At 44.8% G+C, this 18,874-nt stretch overlaps 1 long non-coding RNA gene across 1 annotated transcript; it reads left to right on the top strand.

Moving 5' to 3' along the window:
- Positions 1 to 3,947: 3,947 nt before the first annotated feature.
- LOC138962292 (uncharacterized) lies at positions 3,948 to 11,137 on the top strand. The gene is made up of 3 exons (XR_011454468.1): positions 3,948 to 4,104; positions 9,051 to 9,154; positions 10,937 to 11,137. It is a non-coding gene; the product is annotated as an uncharacterized lncRNA (long non-coding RNA).
- Positions 11,138 to 18,874: the final 7,737 nt, after the last annotated feature.

Here is an 18,874-nt window from a genome sequence, read left to right as displayed (position 1 = left end):
TGGGTATGATATCCTCTGACGTTTTTTTCATTGTTTTGATACATTTCTTTGATGACGTCATATCCGGCTTTTCGTGAAAGTTGAGGCGGCACTGTCACGCTCTCATTTTTCAACCAAATTGGTTGAAATTTTGGTCAAGTAATCTCCGACGAAGCCCGGACTTCGGTATTGCATTTCAGCTTGGTGGCTTAAAAATTAATTAATAACTTTGGTCATTAAAAATCTGAAAATTGTAAAAAAATTATTTTTTTTATAAAACGATCAAAATTTACGTTCATCTTATTCTCCATCATTTTCTGATTCCAAAAACATATAAATATGTTATATTTGGATTAAAAACAAGCTCTGAAAATTAAAAATATAAAAATTATGATCAAAATTAAATTTTCCAAATCAATTCAAAAACACTTTCATCTTATTCCTTGTCGGTTCCTGATTCCAAAAACATATAGATATGATATGTTTGGATTGAAAACACGCTCAGAAAGTTAAAACGAAGAGAGGTACAGAAAAGCGTGCTATCCTTCTCAGCGCAACTACTACCCCGCTCTTCTTGTCAATTTCACTGCCTTTGCCATGAGCGGTGGACTGACGATGCTACGAGTATACGGTCTTGCTGCGTTGCATTGCGTTCAGTTTCATTCTGTGAGTTCGACAGCTACGTGACTAAATGTTGTATTTTCGCCTTACGCGACTTGTTTTATTTACAGATTTCTTTTACAGGGATCACGTGACCGCCGCGCAAATAAGGGTACCCTCAAAATCGACCGGACAAAAACGGAAGGACCAATTAAAAATCGACGAAAAGTCACAATAGGTAAATCTTTGCAACTTTCATATACAAGATGACACTCAAATCAATTATCTACCCAAAACATGTTAATTTAAAAAAAAATTTGTTTCGTCTTTACACCTGTTCCTTGTCCCGTTGTGCTCTCACACCGCCCCGTCCCTGCACTCACTGCTCCAACCACCTCTGAATTTCGTTCCGCTGCCAGACTTGTCGATTTTACAGACGCTCCAGGGGGGATGTCGGGCCGCTGCGGTAGGCTACCCTCGGAAGATGACACTGCACTTCTGCTGAGTCACTTCGACGGTGTTCAGTAGTGGGTCTGTCCCGAGCTAACGGACGCAGCCCACTACCTACTATGCCCCCTACTAACGACATTGACTTTTAAGTCGCGGAGCCAGACAGAGTGAGCGTCCCCTCCAGAGAGCAGACCGCCACCACGTCCCTCCGTCGACCCCCCAGAACGTCACACGTTGAAGACTGACAGCAGAACTACTATTCAGAGAAGGATGGAACAGGAACACTGAGACCAAGGTCACCATGAGAGCTCCGGGCATGAAGGGCCACAAGAGCAAGGACAATTTATATTTTGGATGATTAATGAGATGAGGATGATTATAATGATGATGCTTTGGATTTCCAATTTGGTTTGAGACTCCGTGACAGGGCAGCACTCTCCGCTTACTGTCATAATATATCCTGGCATCAACCAGGCCCTAGAACTGCCGCACCTGCGGTGTTGGTCAGGTATACAGAACCTGAGCACCCTCAAAGTCGCATTCGTTAAGTGAATGACACTCGGCTGTGTGATCCCAGCCTTCCCATAGGAACCATAGCACTTCCACTCTGGATAGGAGCCGACCGTAGCCCGAAAAACCCACATGACCCTGATGGGATTCGAACCCACGACCTCCCGGCCCACAGCCCGATGCGCTAACCACTGCGCTACGGGGGCCGGTAAACATGTTAATTTTGTTGGCTTGAGTATTTCGTGCGCTATGCTATTTCTTCTGATGCAGGTGTCGTTAGCATAAGCGGTCAAAAACCGGAGTTTTTGCGTCAATGTTGAGGAGTATTGTGAAAAAAGCACTGTATTTCAGCAATAACTGGTTCGATTGCTTTGAAACTTTCAGAATATTTTGCAAACATACTAGACGTAATTCGAGTAAACGTTTGAATTGTTACAGTTATTTTTCAGACGTTACTAAATGTTCCGGAAAGGTTTTTAAACCCGTCGTAGGATTGTTCACTTGTGTCCACAACATTCACGACTTCTCATGTCTACAGACAATTGATTGATACAGATACTGCCGAAGTGTCAATTGTGTGTATCTACTGGCATATATTAGCTAGTCATACAAACACATGAGAAAGAACGTTCACGCTGTTTCGCAATGACAGCGGTTATCGCAGTGTGTCTCTCAAAACATGCTGGGGTCACGCTTGGCTTGGAATCGCTGCAGCACAGTAATCATCCAAACAGTAACAAGCGTGTTTACAGATCTAGCAGATTTGTGTCAGTGTTTATACGCAAAAGAGACACACACACACACACACACACACACACACACACACACACACACACACACACACACACACACACACTCACACACACACAGCATACACACACACTGGCAGGCACACACACACACACACACACACATCAGGGCCGGACCAAATGAGTTGTAAGGGGGGGGGTTCCTCCTTTTTTGGGGGGGCAAATCAGCGAAGTGGCGAAGCCACAAGCGCGCGCCTGCAAAGCAGGCGCGCGAACTAGGGGGGTCCGGGGGCATGTTCCCCCGGAAAATTTTTGAAAAACGGTTAAAATCTGTGCAATCTGGTGCATTCTGGGCCTTGTTTTGAGGGTTAAGAGCAGCATTGTTTTGGTGCTAAAACTAGTAAAAGTCAAAGCAAGGTACATACTTTTTCCAGGGGTGGGGTTCCGGAACGCCTGAAACCCCCCCCCCCCCTGGGTCCGGCCCTGCACATTCACACACACACACACACACACACAGCATACACACACACTGGCAGGCACACACACACACACACACACACACACATACACGCACACACACACACACGCACACACACATGTACGGTACGCACATTTGTTGTTGTCCAGCAAATTTGTGTCAATGTTTATACGCAAAATAGAGAGAGACACACACACACACACACACACACACACACACACACACACACAGCACACACACAAACACACACTGGCAGGCACACCCACACACACACACACACACACACGCACACACACGCACACACACACACGCATGTACGGTACACACACTTGTTGTTATACTTTTTATTATAACAAACTCATACGCTTGCTTTGTCCCGGATGTTTGTGAGTGTCATAGTTGGTATCTTCAGATGGTCAGATTATTCTCTCTCCCCTACAGCACCCCCTCCCCATTCCACCCCTCCTCCCTTCACCTCTTTCCATCTCTTTTCTCTTTTTTTCGTTGCCCATTGACATTGGGGGAGACAACCATCGCTTGCGTGCATTGATTTTTTCCTTACATACGTATATATATACATATTACACTTTTCACACGATCTTGATACCACCAACCGTGTATTTCTCTCGATAAAATCGTCATTTGGGACATCAAACGTTGCACATTGTACTGTTTTGCTCGTCCACATTTGTTGTTGTTGTAAACTGCGATTTGTGCAAGCTTGCATATGTATCCGATCACAGCAGTCGGCCTTACGCCTTTCAATTTAAAGGCACAGTCTTTCGATACCGTGTGAACAATTCCACCCCAGCATCTTTGTTGGAGTGGTAAGCTTTCATTGAATTGTTTTTTTCAAAGTCCCAGTCTTTCCTGTGTAAACAGTTGGGCTCACATTCTCAGATCTGGCCAGGCTTTTTACATGGGACAAAACCATCTCACCACTTGGACACATAACAAAAATCACACGCCTGGGTGCTCTTTGCGCTGAGTGTGATTCTTTCAAACGAGTTCATTTCGTAACAAACGCCAGTGACTTTTTGTGAAATTAAATCCAAAGGACCGTTCCTTTAAGTGCTGCGTGAAACAACTGTTACAAACACTAGCCAACGACAGCAAAAAAGAAGAACAAACTGGAAAAAAAGGTGTTAACATGCCATGCGTATTTAATATCTTTATGATCAGATAACCTTGCTTACCTTTATTAGTTTTGTTTAACATCCTATTTGATGATACTATAAAATGGGCTGAATCACATTTAACCAATATTCCTCCAACATCACATGCCGCCGACGTGAAAACTACTTCTTCATTTATTCACCATCGTTTTCAGCCACAGAGGTAAACTTTTGATTCTAAGTGTTAAGATTCCATTCCTACTTTGTTAGCACATGTACAGAGTGAATCTTTGACGAACGAAAGACTCATTTGCGACAGGGTATTCCGGAAGACTACAAACAGTTATTAATTGATGAAGCGAACATGGCTTTATCGTATTGTATTTGAATTGCTGATCCTGGGACTTTTCTTTTTAATTTTTCAATATCTTTTATTGGAATTCGATTGCCTTACCTGAGTTGTCTTCTTGTCATTAGTAAGTTGGCTGTCCGTGCGAGTACAACAGTCAAAAATATAAAGGTTTTAAGTGTAAAGTTTTCTTTCCGTTTTTGATCTTCAGATATCTAAAAAGTGTAATCGTTTTTTTGGTCAAATTTCAAGGTCTCAGAAGTGTTGGTCATTTTCATTTTTGTGTGATCAGTTTATATGTTTTACATATGCGACTTTCAAAACAAGGACAATCATAACATTATCTCAACACATGGAGAAATATGGTTTATCTTTGATAGATTTTGTCCTGGGACAGGCTGATCTTTCTTAACCCAGTGTGGGATTTTCAGTGGGGCGACCACCCCCAACCCAGCGCGTCCCCGGGTGGCGGATAGGGGAACGGTCTTCAGATATGGAGATCAGCCGCTTGCGGCCGCGGACCAAACTGGCTCCGGGTGGGATCCCGGAAAATCCTCCCCCCTGTGCTCTCAGGGTAGGACGTACGGGCCATGAGCTAAGGGTGAGGTAACCCCGACAGAAAACCCCGAATGCTGAAGACGGAGGACCCGGGCCGCACGGCGCATTCTAACAAACCACGGGTACACGCACTTACGCAAATGATGACACAATCAACCAGCACAGATGGAAATGGCGCTCGCCCATTGAGGACCCCCCAGGGTGGAGCAGCGTCGGGTCCCATGCCTCAAAGGGACCCAGCCCCAACTACTGGAGGTCCCTCCCGTCCGTCTTGTCACGCCAGGGGACGCGGGAGGAAAGTGACTGGCACCACCACAACCAGGAAGAAACCCAGTCAGCAGCGACCTTTTCAGGTCATGCACTGGAACGCAGAAAGTATCCTGAACAAGAAGACAGAGTTGGAGCATATCCTGCATGAGAAGAACATCAACATCTGCTGTATTCAGGAGACGCACCTGACACCCCAAAAGTCCTTCAAAGTGAGAGGCTACCAATGCCTTAGGTCCGACAGAACAGACCGAAGCAAAGGAGGAATCCTGACCCTCATCAGGAACAACATCAATGCCTGTTTGATAGAAACGCACATGGAGGACTCCGAATATCAGGTGATTCGAATCCAGACGAAGACATCAGAATTCCATCTTGTCAACTTCTACTGCCCCAATGATAGACACCTCGCCCTTGACACGATCCCTGCAAAGGCCTCCAACTTCATCGTGGTGGGTGACTTCAACAGTCATTCACAGAGTTGGGGATATGACCACCTGGATCGGAGAGGAGAAGAGGTGGAGAACTGGCAGGACGACAAAGGTCTCATCCTTTTGAACAGTCCCTTTGACTGCCCTACATTCTACTCCAGAAGATGGCACACTACATCAACTCCTGACCTAGCTTTCTGCACGGAAGACATGCACCAGCTAACCAGCAGAGAGGTCGGAGAACAGCTAGGTGGAAGTGACCATCGGCCAGTCTTTTTGACCCTGGGCATGGAGTCCTGCACTGAAGCTTCCTTCCCACGGTGGAACTACAAAAGAGCGAACTGGTTCCTCTTTAGACACCGCACCAGCGAACTCACCAAAGACATCAGAGTCGAGGGTCGAGACATCAACATGGTGGCGAAGGACTTCAACATGAGCATCCTCAGAGCAGCGCGTGAGTCCATTCCCAGGGGTGCCAGGAGAGACTATAAGCCCTACTGGAGCAATGAATTGCAGGAACTGGATGATGATCTGGCAGACGCCAGAAGGAAAGCAGAAGTCAACCCGTCACAAAACAACAACATCCGCCTCCAGGAAGCCAAAGCCAAATTTCTCAAAAAGAAGCTACAGGCAAGACGGAGAAGCTGGCAAGAGAAAACAAGCTCTCTGAACCTTGAGAAGGATGGCAGAAAGCTCTGGAGGCTCACCAAGCAGTTGAATGATGAGAACACCAGCAGAGGAAAGATCACATTAGAAGAGAACGGGAAGGTGCTAACTGGAAAGCATGCTGCCAACCAATTTGCTGAAAGCTATGCAGCTGAGAGCAACCTCCATGTTAGCCCCGAGAAACAGAGAGAAGCAAGAAGAGAGAAAAGAGAGAGACCTGCCAGACAGTCGACAGTGGACGCCATGAGTCAACCACTCACACTCCACGAGCTGCACTCAGCTCTGAAAAAGTCAAAGGCGAAGAAGTCCCCTGGCCCAGACGGCATCACCAACGAGATGCTAACCCACCTTGGTAGTGCAGCAGAGAACAAGCTACTCGAGGTCTTCAACAGCAGCTGGCAAGAAGGATCGCTACCACAACTCTGGCGAGAAGCGATCATGATCCCCATCTTAAAAAAAGGGAAGGATCCAAAGAAGGCCACCAGCTATCGCCCAATCAGCCTCACCAGCTGTGTTGTGAAGACCCTGGAGAGAATTGTGAACGAGCGCCTCAGGTGGTACCTGGAATCCAGGAACCTCCTCGCCCCTGAGCAAGCTGGATTCCGACAGTTCCGCAGCACTGAAGATCAGGTCACTTACCTGGCGCAAGAAGTTGAAGATGCCTTTCAGGAACAGAAGCTGGTCTTCGTCACCTGGATAGATCTTCAGAAGGCCTTTGACAAGGTCTGGAAAGATGGACTCCTTGTAAAACTGCTGAGGAAAGGCGTGTCCAGCAACATGTACCAGTGGATTCGCTCTTACCTCTATAACCGCAGGGCAAGAGTTAACGTCGACCAGACCAAAAGCAAGAAGTTCCTCCTTCGTCATGGCGTCCCTCAGGGCGGAGTCCTCTCCCCCACACTCTTCCTTCTCTTCATCGACGATCTGGTGTCTGAGATGCCCAAGGGGATCAAAGCTGCTCTCTACGCAGACGACCTTGTGATCTGGTGCAAGGAGGAGCACGCAAGTACTGCCACCTACAGAATGCAGCAAGCGGCAGATAGGCTGAACGCATGGGCAGAAGATTGGTGCGTCTCCATCAACAAGGAGAAATCCTCCACCACCCTATTCACACTGTCGCCAAAGCAGAAAGCCGGAACCATTAGGCTTGGTGGAACTCCTCTGAGAGAGGATGAAGAAGCAACGTACCTTGGTGTCACCTTTGACAGGCGGCAGACCTGGAAACCACACATTGCACAGGCAGAGACGAAGGCCCGGCGCAAGCTAGCCATACTCAGGAAGCTGGCAGGTACCACCTGGGGAGCGAACGAGAAGATACTGAAGACAGTATACCAGGGAACAATCAGACCCCACCTCGAGTACGGCTCCACAGCGTGGTCAACCTCAGCCAAGACAAACCTGCAGACCCTTGACCGTGTGCAAAACCAGGCCCTCCGACTCATCACTGGTGCAATGAAATCCACGCCCATCAAGGAAATGGAGAAGCTTACCACCATCCAACCCCTCTGTCAGAGAAGAGAAGCCAAGACTATGGTACAGGCCGAGAAGCTCAAGTGCCTACCCGACCACCCCATGAAGCACAGACTGAGCAACCTCACCAAGAACCGGCTTAAACGGAGCAGTTTTGTACACGAGAGCAAGAAACTTTCTCGACAGTACAGGGAAGTCCTTCCACAGAACACTCTACCTCTGACTCAAGAAGAAGAGGAAACCCCCAAGGCAACAGAGAAACCAGGCATCCAGATCTGCACAAGTGTTCCACATGTTACCTCAGGAGAAGATCAGAATGACACAGCTCGACAGGCACTCACCTTAGCCCTGATCGACGAACAGTACCCAAAAGAGGCGTGGATCCATGTATACACCGATGGATCAGCAACTAACGCCGTGCTCAATGGAGGTGCAGGCATTCTCATCCAGTTCCCTGGGGGACATACAGCTACATCCAGCGTTGCCACTGGCAAACACTGCACAAACTATAAAGCAGAAGCAGAAGCTCTCATGCAGGCCGCCTCCTTCGTTCAGGACTCCGCAGACCCTTGCTACCAAGTTGTCTTCCTCTCAGACGCCCTTTCAGTCCTTCAGGCCCTAGAGAACGACAAACTCCCACAGCTGGCCAAAGCATTACAGATGGTCAGACAAACCAGAAGAGTTGTCCTCCAGTGGATACCAGCACACTGTGGGATACCAGGAAATGAAAGGGCAGATGAGCTGGCAAAAGAAGGAGCCGTGGAAGACCAACCTGAAAACAGTGTCAGCTTTAGTGAGCAGAAGACAATCATCAAGGCATTGATGAGGCCAAGGACAAACAGAGATGACTACCACACAATGTCCAGAGAGCAGCAAGTCAACCTCATCAGGCTGCGTACTGGCCACAACAGGCTCAATGCTCACATGAACCGAAAGTTCAAGCTGGCGCCATCACCAACCTGTGCCTGCGGTCAAGAGGACCAAACAGCGGAACACATCTTACAGCGATGTCCCTTACTAGATGAGGAACGAAAAGAAGTGTGGCCGTCACCAACTCCCTTGCAGACCAAACTATACGGCAGTCGACAGGAGTTGGAGAAAACGACAACATTTATCACCAGTGCTGGACTGATTGTGTAACCTCTGCGAACGCCAAGAAGAAGACAAGAAGAAGAAGATAGATTTTTTCAAGGAGTTTGTTTCCGCTTCAAAAAGACTTTTAAATTACAAGTTCTCTGATCTTCTTCAAGATAGAGATTTTGAATCTAACATACGGACATTGTCAAGGTGTTCATCAATGAATAAAGCTTTACTGGTATTTTCCAATGTCAAGGTTAAGCAGAAACCTTACCAGAAGAAGTTGACCGGTGTGTGTTTTGCGTATAATTATAACTATACATACAATATAAACAAATACTAAACTTTCAGTGCCATTGGTAAAAGCAAGAGTACTACTGTGAAGATGAAGTTGTGTCTCTGCCTGCAGCTAATAATGCTGGTCATCGCCACCGTCAACATGGCGCCAACAAAAGGTAAGATCTCTCATCATCATCATCACCATCACCATCATCATCACCATCATCATCATCATCATCATCATCATCATCATCATCATCATCATCATCATCATCATCATCATCATCATCGTCGTCGTCGTCGTCATCGTCGTCATCGTCGTCATCACCATCATCATTATCAACATCGTCATCATCATCATCAGCAGCAGCAGCAGCAGCAGCAGCAGCAGCAGCAGCAGCTTTCTTCTCTGTCTTCCGTGGGTTATTGAAGGATCAGCAGTGAGCTTTTAGATTAATGCCGCAAATTGTAAAAAGAATGAGCAAATTAAACAATTCAGCGCACTGCGGATGTCAGCGGGCAGAGAATTTTAAACAGAAGGGGCTAGGTATATAAAGGAATTCTTTCCGTATTTTTGTAGTTTGAAGAGCTTTTTAGAACTTTGCAGTACCGAGGATATATATTTTGGGAAGGGTGTTGCCAAAGTGCCGACATGCGCTTTGTAAGATGCCGTAAGATTCGCAAAGATTCTGGTTGGCCATTTCCCCATGATCATGCTCACCCCCACAGGCCCGCACAGACGCCAGGAGACCCTTGAAGCCACAGCATACCGTATTCTGCGTGGCCTTAAGGGCATGCAAATGTGTATGCATCGATGATGATGATGATGATGATGATGATGATGATGATGATGATGATGATGATGATGATGATGATGATGATGATGATGATGATTTTGCATGCCCATAAGGCCACACAGAATACGGTATGCTGTGGCTTCAAGGGTCTCCTGGCGTATCCTGGGTATAGTCTGCGCATGCTTGTGGGGGTGAGCATGATCATGGGGAAATGGCCAATCAGAATCTTTGCGAATCTCACGGCATCTTACAAAGCGCATTTCGGCACTTTGGCAACATCCTTCCCAAAAATCTATCCTCGGTACTGCAAAGCTCTGAAAAGCTCTTCAAACTACAAAAATGTGACCCTCCACCACGGAATGTGTCGCATGTCACCTTTTCATGATTTTCATATTTTTACACGTTCTTAAAGATTTTTTTAATTCTCTATCCAGTGGTGAAACCCGTTTTAGAAAAGAGCGAAAAAATTTTGAGTTATAAGTCTGTGACTAAGGTGACCCTCACACTGTTACCAGACACTCCCCGGACTTATATTAAGCCTGGCGCAGAACCGCGCGAGGTGTCATGCGACTCATTTCACAAATACGGAAAGAATTCCTTAAATTAACAAGCCCCTTCTGTTTAAAATTCTCTGCCCGCTGACATCCGCAGTTGCTCTTCTTGGATATCCCCATTCTGATCATCATCGGCCCATGCCGTATCGCCCATGTCCGAAGGGACGTAACTCATTTTACCTGAGTTCAGGATGGGATATCGCATGCTACGCCGTATTGCCCTATGGCTGCCCTGGAATACCTATCCTGGACGCCTTGTGCCTAAGGTAGAATGTGTATGCAACAGGTGGACGACGACGACGATGATGATGATAATGGTGGTGGTGAGATGCTGCTGCTGCTGCTGCTGCTGCTGCTGCTGCTGCTGCTGCTGCTGCTGATGATGATGATGATGACGACGATGACGACGACGACGACGATGACGACGATGATGATGATGGGGTTGGTGAGATGTTGGTGTTGGTGAGATGTTGGAGTTGGTGAGATGATGTTAACGATGATGATGACGACGACGACGATGACGACGACGACGATGATGATGATGATGATGATGCTGCTGATGATGCTGCTACTGCTGCTGCTGCTGCTGCTGATGATGATGTTTCAGATGCGAAGATAACAGTAAGGAGCACTCCTGAAGAGAACATCATAATGAAACGGTTCGGAAAAAGGTATTGTCGCTGCGACTGTTGTTATTGTGTGATCCTAATTGCCGGAAAGGAAGAGTTTTGTGGATACCCGGGATGACAGGTATCGTGGTGAACCCAAATCAAAAAGAACCCAAATAAAGGCCTGCTCATGCAAACAATGCTTTTAGAGTTTCAATGCGAGAAATTCAGTTGCTGTCCAGACATACACTTTCTAGAAGAAAAAAACTCTGAGCTTTCACTTCGCGTTTGCTATCGCTAATACATATTCTGACTTTTTAAAAATGTATTTGAGTTGGGTGTGTCTAAAACACGCGGGGACACACGGGGACACGCGGGGACAGTTAAACAGCACGCGGGGACACGCGGGGACGGTGAACTAGCACGCGGGGACGTTATATAATAACATTCTGACTATCCCTTATGTATTTAAAATTTTTGTTTTAACTTATTTATTTATTTTTGTTTGTTTGTTTTTGTTGTTGGTCAGAATGTTATAAAATAACGTCCCCGCGTGCTAGTTCACCGTGCTAGTTCAATGGCGGGGTAAAAAGCGGTCATACACGTAAAATTCCACTCGTGCAAAAAACACGAGTGTACGTGGGAGTTTCAGCCCACGAACGCAGAAGAAGAAGAAGAAGTAGTTCACCGTCCCCGCGTGTCCCCGCGTGTCCCCGCGTGTCCCCGCGTGCTGTTTAACTGTCCCCGCGTGTTTTAGACACACCGGGTGTCTAAAACACGCGGGGACACGCGGGGACACGCGGGAACAGTTTAACTGCACGCGGGGACACGCGGGGACGGTGAAATAGCACGCGGGGACGTTATTTTATAACATTCTGACCACACACAACAACAACAACAAAATAAGTCACAATTGTTTTAATTTTTTTTAAATAAATAAAGGATAGTCAGATTGTTATTATATAACGTCCCCGCGTGCTAGTTCACCGTCCCCGCGGGGACGGTGAAATAACACGCGGGACGTTATTTTATAACATTCTGACCACACACACACACACAAAATAAAACAACAAAAAAGTCACAATTGGTTTTTTTGTTTTTTATTTTGATTAATAAAGGATAGTCAGAATGTTATTATATAACGTCCCCGCGTGCTATTTCACCGTCCCCGCGTGTATTAGACACACCGTTTGAGTTCAAACGTGTTTTCTTAGAACTCAATCGTGCACGTTTTGCGAAAAAATACAAGCACTGAAAGACACTTAAACATAGTTTTAAAAAAACAACACCCACACAAAACATCCTTTTTGACTTTTTCCCATCTGCACAAAGCTACGCAAAACATATCACTCTGTGCCGTCCCTATAATCTTGATAGAAGACACGCACGCACGAACGAAGGCACGCACACGGACAGAGCCAGGCAGCCAACTACAGACACACATACACTCATCCACACACACACACACACACACACACACACACACACACACACACACACACACACACACACACACACACACACACACACACACACAAATCAGAAAGGAATATAATATTGTCACAATGTTTGCGAAAGTCGGTTATTGTACGTCCCACAACAAACTTTCAAGTTTCATAAGCAAGAGACATTTTACTTACTAGTTTGCATTTCGAGCTTTTAGGGGGCTCTACATGGTCTTATCGATTGACATATCAAATGTTTCCAAAATTATTTAAAAAGAAAGAGAATTAGAAACAAAACAACGAATCGCGGTATTTCCTTACAACATTGTATCTCGGTTCACAATTTCTGTAAACTCTGCACGCTTCAACTTCAGTTTCTACTGCCGATCGAGGTCTTCACGGTTCCGCAGATGTCATTGAAAGCACTTTACACTTTAAGTTACAAACACGTAAAACCTACGTGTTTCGTAGCTCCGCGAATGCGTAACTTGGTGGTCACGGTGCATTCTTAGTTGTTTTCGGAGCTAAGTCTGACGTTTGGAACGGAATTTGTCACATTTGTAAGCGCCACCGGGAACAGCCATTTTCGTTGTTTGTCGTGTTGCGGTGCCGACATGAAATCAAAAATATAACTTCCAGGCAGTAAAGGATGGAGTTTTAGAAAAAGGAGGTTCTATTCAAAATTGTAAAACACTAAACAATCAGTTATGTTTTCATGTCCTTTGACCATAAAAATAAGGTTTACAGTAGAAATCAAGTATCCAATTCGGAGCTACCGCCTGGTTTTCGCGCGTGTCTCTGTGTTTGGTTGCAAAGGGGATAGGAAACAATTTGCGTGAAAATGGCCAAATGATACTTGCATGATTTTGTTTAGTTTGTTCAAACAAACAACATAATTATGTACTGTACATATCAGTTATTTATAAATGCTGTTTAGCTACCTTTTTTCTTTGGAACACGTGCGTCACTTGGATGAATGAACTTTTTAAAGTATCCATCCTGTTTTCCGGGGTAGACTGCAGCCTTAACTCTAGGTGAGTAAAGGGGACTGGTTCATACCCGAGCTAAATCTATGCAAAGAACTGCACAAAGAACTGGACACCTAAAATCAATGGCGCGTACCAGCAATGTAAAGTTTGAATCCTTCCACTGTACCCGACCTTTGTCCACCGGTGACGCATTTCGCACATGTTAGGTGGTCGTGTTAACCTTTCATAACAGGGTGAGAAAAATAAACATCGGTCGCACGTGCCAATGAACAGAGACACGTAACGAGAGCAAACACTTTAAAGTGACTTTCCCAGTCCTAGTATTGTTTCCCATCGTTTGGTTACGAGATTGTTATCAATCATTTGCTATACACTGTTAAAGTTCTACAGTGGACGAATACTTTGGTTTTTGACGTTCCTTAGGACAGTGAGTTCACCTTTTTCTCTATGAAGATACAACTGAGTCTTAAACATCGACACTGCAGAAGGGAGGTGCTGAGTACGGGAGGGTTGGGAGGGGGGGGGGGGGTGTGTTAATAAAACCATCGGTACTGGATTAATACACCTTTTTTTGGTCTGGATTCTTGTCCTATTACTGAGACAAAGCCCTTTTGAAGCCGGTTTCGTCGCTCTCACGCAGAAAAAAACCACGTTGACGCCAAGTTCTAAAAGGGATTCTGTGTTTGTTTGACTTGTAGTTGTATTGACGACAGATTCAAGAAAACCAATCCACGTTCGCTGTCACAAATACCAGCTCGTGTATGAATAAGGAAGAATGATATATAACTCCCGCTAGAAGGCAGAGGAAAACTACCATAATACCCGTACCCATCCATTAAGGGTGCACGGACTGACGTGGGACTTAAAGGAACAATCCTTGTCGTGTAAACGATTCGCATCACTTTTCGGCCAGACTTATACATTGGTTAAGACGATCCCTCCTCTTAGGCACATAAACCAAAAATCAAAAGTCAGGGTGCTTTCTGTGCAGAGTTGGACTGAGTTTGTTGAAAAATCCATTTCTTAATTGACAATGGGGAGGGGGGGGGGGGGGGCATGGCATCTGTGAAATCAATTCATCAAATAGTTCTCAAGCAGTCAGGATGTTTGGTATGTGTCCAAGTGGAGGGATGTTCTTCTCCAATGTATGGAAGGCGAAAAGGGTCAAATGATCGATCATTTGACCCTTTTCGCCTTCCATACCAATGTAGCTTACGAGCCTGCCCAGATCGGAGATGGCGAGGAGAACTGTGCCTAATGTTCCGCTTTTTGTGAAGTCAGTCTCGCCAAGTCTACTCCTAGTTTATCTACTACAAAAGTGCCAGTGTCCCAGAATGTTTACTCTTGTGTGTCTCACTACTGTTGTCTTTGAGTTTTTTTGTTTTTATACATTTAGTCAAGTTTTGTAAGGTTGATCTTGTCACCATAATATTGTCATACACCACAAACACCTCCAGAAGAATAAAAAGAGGAAGAGAACGACGACGACGATGACGACAAGGACAACAACAACAACAAAAAACACACACAAAAAACCTACAACAACAACCACAACAACAACAACAACCAAACAACAGCAACAGCTGCTGCTGCTTCATCTTCTCCTCCTCCTTCTACTACTGCTGCTGCTGGTGATACTAATACGATGCCCTACTAATACTATTACAATACTACCACTATCCTACAGCCACCTCTACTACTACCTCGATCTACTGCTACCACTACATAACTCTCTTCTCCCCAACTGTGAACAACAATAACAATAACAACACGTTATTGTCCATTCAAATATTACATTATATGGAAACTTTTCTTTGACACACCCTGCCTGCCTGGAACCTCTTCTTTTCTTACCACACACGGAAATAGGAAGGTTTCCGCCAGTTATCTCTCTGAGGTTTTGGGTGCGTGCCCCTTGCGGGGGAAAAAAACATCGAGGTCACAAGCAGGGTCAAGGGGAAGGTCGGCTGGGCGGACAGGAGAATGACGGCTTACTAGTGCCAAAACCTGGTGTTACCCATTATCACGTGATAATTACTAATTAACGCTGTCAGTTACTGTTTTCATCTGTTAGTTACTAATTTTCACGGGAAAATTACTAATTTTTAGTTTCGGCACTTGCAATCCGTCAGGAAGTGAGCCAAAACTAAAAATTAGTAATTAACAGGTGAAAGTTAGTAAATTTTTTCCGGAAAAAAATAGTAATTTTCCGGGGAAAATTAGTAACTAACACGTGAAAATGGTAATTATCAAGGAAAAATTACTAATTTTCCCTTGATAATTACAATTGTAATTCAATCGAGTTTGCGTTTTAATGAAACAGATCCTGTGATTGGTCAGAATGCCCCAACTCATTAAAAATTACCGGTGACTAATTGTCGATAGTCACTCGCTAAAAAATCCATTAACAACCTGCTGGCGAGGCGCATTGATACAGCCTCAACTAGTCTCGGTTAGCTTTGAGGGTCATTTTACAAGTAGGAAATATGAAGTACCAACGAAATACCGAGACCATAAGGTATGCGAAGTGATGACGTCGGATACGTGACGTAAGTTGATGCATGAATTCTTTCGGACTACGTCAGTCAATTCCAAAGATCGCTTTTGTGATGAAAAGAATTTGTTTTGAGTTTGCTGTCCAGAAACTCGTCAAAAAAGAAGGGAAAATGTATGTGAAAGAAAACAAAACAGGAGGAGAGTGATACGATAGGAATACAGAGGCATATTTCTTGGGACTTGACCCTTGCAGGTAGGTGGACTGAAAGTAGTGTGTGAACAGAACAGAACCAATTCTGTCTGTTTACCATCGCATGAAAGCAGAAAAGAGATCATCGTCAGATTGAATTACAATAACATTAACACGCTTCCATTTGAAACTTCTCGGTCTTCATCGTGGATTGACGCCCTCCCAAAGTCTAATTGAAGCCCTCCGTCGCTTCGCTCCGTCGGGCTTCAATTAGCTTTTGTCGGGCGTCAATCCCCGATGAAGACCTCGAAGTTTCAAATGGAAGCATGTTAATGTGTAATTATGAGGTTTTGGCACTAGTAAGCCGTCATACAGGAGACTACAATAGGAAGGTTTCCGCCCGTTATCTCTCTTTGAGGTTTTGGGTGCTTAGAGAGTACCGTACCCCTTGCGGGGGCAAAAAACATCGAGGTCACAAGCAGGGTCAGGGGGAAGGTCGCTGGGCGAACAGGAGACTATCAAATAGCTAAAAGCAACAGTACAGTATCGCATAGCATCAACCCGTGCCTTCGTTAAAGGCTGACATAGTCCTATTTAATTAGTTTAATTACTTTCAGGGCTTTTTCCATCGTTGCGGGGATGTATAAATTAAGCTTCCTGCAAAGTTTTAGGTTTGAAGTCCTTACCAATTACGAGAAATAATTAATTCTTTATTGCATTGTTTAGCAACAGTTCTCCAGGACTTGGGCTATTTTTAGACCGTTGACGTCACTTCGTGACGTTTCGTAAACCAAAGATGGCGTTTGATACTGTTCTGTTTACATTCGACACTATCAACACCACTTTGCAATACTGAAATAATTTTTTCTGTGTTCGAAAGCTACAGCCAGTCGTTATTATATCCCCTTAGGTACAGTTTTATAACATTATTGGCACATGTAAACAATATGAATTAATTAATGAACGCTACGAATTTGGCAGCCTTTAAATCACAGACATCCAATCAATATGATAGCGCTGTTGATGAAGACTTTTCTGGTTCGGCCCTGTCTGTTCAGGTTTGCTGGAATCACTGTCTTTTGACACCTTGTCATGAAATAATTACAGAAGCGTGTCATCTTGTCATGAAATAATAACAGAAGCGTGTCTGGAAAACGATGCCGATTACCGGGCGAGGCATGGTGTGCTAGATGTAGGCTACGTACAGGGTGATTGCTAATCAGGCGATAGATAATTCTCTCCACGGAGTCAGATGTGTCACATTGGCTGGATCGATGTACACGGACGAACGGGTGATAGGTGGGAGTTGGGATGAGCGTGAGGTGAGAGAGATGGCAAGGGGGAGGTGTGGGAGGGAGATCGAGAGAGAGAGAGAGAGAGAGAGAGAGAGAGAGAGAGAGAGAGAGAGAGAGAGAGAGAGAGAGAGAGAGAGAGAGAGAGAGAGAGAGAGAGAGAGAGAGAGAGAATACGAATATTATGATAATAATAATAATAAGGGTATTTATAGGGCGCAAATCCTAAAATAGTTCTAAGCGCCTCACAATCTTAAATATAATAATCTTAATAACAGCAACAATTAATACACAACGTAAGCGCCTTAAATAAAATCTTAAATATAATCATCTTAATAACAGCAACAATACACATTAAAAACAAATAAACCTTAAATAAATGGAAACACAATCACGTACACAATACACAAATACGAAAATGCAGTTGCTACAGGCAACGGGCCCTTGCAATGGGAAGGGAGGGGAAGAGATATCGGATTACAGCTCAGTGACGAACGAGAGAAAAACGATGTAAACATTAAGCTTGATTCGCGATATTTAATTTCCAATATCGAGTCTTCCTTTCAATGCACACAGCTTAATGTCATGTTCATGATGTATGTATCATGTATAGTTATGCCATCTTTATTTCTTCACAACATGACATGGTACTAGACTGCCTTCACTTCGACACCGCTCAGTCCATGTACATTCTGATCACAGCTGCCAACGCGTTCAAACTGTCCGTGGCCGAGAGAGAGAGAGAGAGAGAGAAAGAGAGAGAGAGAGAGAGAGAGAGAGAGAGAGAGAGAGAGAGAGAGAGAGAGGGAGACTGATAGAAAGAGAAGAGAGAAAGAGAGAGAGAAATAGAGACTGAGAGAGAGAGAAAGAGAGAGAGACTCAGATAGAAAGAGAAGAGAGAGAGAGAGAGAGAGAGAGAGAGAGAGAGAGAGAGAGAGAGAGAGAGAGAGAGATTTCACGAGGGTACTCTTTTGCATCCAGTTCTTATACCTTTAGACAAGGAGACAGACAGACAGACAGACAGACAGGCAGACAGGCAGAAAAACAGACAGAAAGACAGACGAACAGACAGACAGACAGGCAGACAGACAGACAGACAGACAGACAGACAGACAGACGGATAGACCAACAAAAGCAAATACGGACGGAGATAGAGAGATTGTCTTCATTCTCAGATTCTCTGTTTTGTCTGGTGACAGACAGAAAGACAGTGGGCTCCAAGAACCTAGCTCCCCACAACTCTTACTCATTGCATCGCCGGTCTACTTTCGAGGGATCCTCTCCATTATGTGATGCTGCACGAAAGAACAAAATCGATGACCAGGAAAGGTGTCCGCAGACTACCAAGAGAGTAGTTCTAAATACCAACACGTTTTTCACTTCTGGTTATATTATTGAGCATTATACAGCACACACTTTTCTCACCTGCAAAAAAAATGCTTCCAAAGAAAACATTAAGAACATTTACATAATAAGGCACAATAAAAATCCAAAAACATTGTGAATGAATGCAAATACGCTAGTA

The sequence above is a fragment of the Littorina saxatilis genome, linkage group LG3 (assembly GCF_037325665.1).
Source record: "Littorina saxatilis isolate snail1 linkage group LG3, US_GU_Lsax_2.0, whole genome shotgun sequence".
Taxonomy (NCBI): domain Eukaryota; kingdom Metazoa; phylum Mollusca; class Gastropoda; order Littorinimorpha; family Littorinidae; genus Littorina; species Littorina saxatilis.
The sequence above is the reverse complement of the archived record's forward strand: the minus strand, read 5'-3'. Positions and strand labels throughout refer to the sequence as shown.